This window comes from Drosophila sulfurigaster, chromosome 3 (genome assembly GCF_023558435.1).
Source record: "Drosophila sulfurigaster albostrigata strain 15112-1811.04 chromosome 3, ASM2355843v2, whole genome shotgun sequence".
Lineage (NCBI taxonomy): Eukaryota > Metazoa > Arthropoda > Insecta > Diptera > Drosophilidae > Drosophila > Drosophila sulfurigaster.
In genome coordinates, this window is record NC_084883.1 from 39,562,048 (window position 1) to 39,564,841 (window position 2,794).

Here is a 2,794-nt window from a genome sequence, read left to right on the forward strand (position 1 = left end):
GACAGGACTGAACTGAACTGAACCGAAGTGAAGTGAACTGAAGTGGAGTGGACTCTGGATGGGTCCTTCGTAATTACCTTTTGCCATAAATAAAACATTTATTTTAAAATGTTATTAAGCGAAACACATACTCAGTCTCTCCCTCTCTCTCTTTCTCTCTCTCTCTCTCTCTCTCTCTATCTTACTCTCTCTCTCTCTCTTTCTCTATCTCACTTTCTCTCTTTAGCTCTCTTTCTCTTGGTCTATCTCTGCTATGAGCCAGGAGAAAAGTTAAAGCTTACTTTTAGGGCCCGGATATTTGTTTAGCACAAAAAAAAGTGAGCTGCCTCTGCAGCTGAAGCTGATGCACAACAATGATGCGAGTGCCTCGTAAAATGAAAAATAGACAACAACGAACTTGTACACGTTGCAAGTATAGAGTGAAAGAGACAGAGAGAGAGAGACAAAAGCAACAACGATTACGAATGTGACAAGAGAATCCAACACCAAAATGAATAATGTAAATACGCCAAGTGTACAAAGTTTTAATTGTTATCATGTTTTGTCTGTGAGATGTGTGTTGGTATGTGACTGTGTGTGTGTGTGTGTGCGTGTGTGTGGCATGCACTTATAGCCAAGATGTATCCATTTACGGCTGGCTAAGTTTTGCGTTGCGTATACGACACATTGCCATTCAGTTGGTTGGCTGAAAAACTTTTTCATTTGCCTTTAAGCTGCACTTTCGCTCCACAATTTTCGACTATTGTATATAAAGTTTGTTTAAAGCAAATGCGGCAAATGTATTATAAAATGTTGCCAGTCATTTGAGTATCTTTATTACGCCTTAAAGTCAAAGAGAGAGTGTGTGTGAGAGAGAGAGAGAGTCCAGTCTATTTGCATAACGATTGAAACATATTTATTTTCATTTTCTTCCACACACATTTTTCTATCTATTTTGATACGGAGAGTTCACATTTCGCATACTGACTTTTGCACACACACACACACACACACAAACACACAGCTTTGAAGCATGCAAATCCAGAATTTGTGGCTTTTTCTGTATTTATTTGGCACAAAATTTTAAGTGATTTATGCTTACCGCAATTGCCTTGTCCTTGCCTCCGACACTCTTCTATTCCTCCTAGAAATCATATGCATAAACCACTGAAAATAACGTATACGCAGAGTGGGTGGAAGACTTCGCACACACGCACTTTGCATATTTATTTGGCAGGACTTTACTTCGGCTACAATTTTGAAGCTCTCAAGCAATGCTGTTTGCTTAGCTTCCCCGAACTCAAACTCAAACCGAAACTCTGAAATGGAAGTCGAAGTCGTGTCCAGTCGGAGCTGGAGCAGTCTCCAAATATCTCGTATCTATGCTGTGCTTATTTATTTGATAATAATTTCAGGGTTTCTCTTTCGCAAAACAAACTAATTTTGCCAAGGCTTGCAACGGCAATGGCAACTGCAACTGCAACTCTTTTGTCTAAATAAATAATCAAAATGTCATAACAAGTTTGCTTTAAGGACTTTCTACTTGTGTATCTTGTAGCTGCCAGATACCTAGCTCTAGCTAACCCCCTCTCCCCCTTGCTCTCTCTTGCTCTCTGTGCATGTTTATGCAAATGACATTTGCCTTGTTCCGATGCACTGATTACGCACACACACACACCCAGAGAGATTGAGAGAGAGAGAGAGAGAGAGAGAGAAATAGACACTTCTTGCAATATAAATATTTTACATAGATTTTACATAGCTGATTGAAGTCGTGCGCATATGCTAGCTAGCTGGTCACATATTATGCTCGACATTAAATCGAATCGAATCAAATCAAATCAATTCAATTCTCTGCACCCAAAGTGCACTCACACACACACACTATCCTTATCCTTATCCCCATATGCTAATGCTGTCCAATTGCGCGACGACATTTGCATAAGCCTAATTGCAGTAGCCTTAGCAGCAACTGCCCAAGATGTCGCCACATCCTGTACTCTACTGTCCTTGCCCATATCCTGGCAAAGTGGAGGACTCTCAGTGTCTCTGATGACACAGCGATTAATAGCTAATTTACAGCGTGGCCTATTAAAAATGTTTTGCTCGCACCATAATTTATGATTATTTGTTTATTGCCAACGGGCGAGAACGCTACCTGACAGCATTAGCACCCTCACACACTCACACTTGCACACGCAAAGGACTCTCACACATACACTTGCACACACAAAGGACTCTCACATGTGCAGACCCGCAGAAAAATGGCCGAAAAAGCGCCGCCAGCAGCTTTTGGCTGCAATTTTGTGGCATTTGCTGGGCGATAAAGTAATAGCTGCTATTTGGGTTTATGGCGCAACCAGCTAGCAAACACACACACACACATCTACACTCACACCCACACAGTGTTACATCTCTTCGTATGTGTGGCAGAGATACATTCGGTTGTTTTGTTTTGTTTCACGTTTTGCAAGTTGAGTTGCGGCATTTCATGAACTGGTTCGTAAAACCCAAAAACATGCACTTCATTTGTTTACAAATTGAACTTTATTTTATAGTTGCAACTAAAGGCGAATGTGAACAAGCCATTTGTATGTCAAGAATAAGGACGAAATCGCAACTTTAGCACACTCAAATAAGGTTTAAGAAAGTAAATGCAAAAGAACTAAAAAAATATATATATTAATGATATTTAGATAAAAAGTAAAATATATTTCAAAAGAATTAAAAAGAAATAAATTAATAATATTTAAAAAAAAGTAAACTATATTTCGAAATAATTAAAAAAAAAGTATATATGAGAAAAATGTGCAAC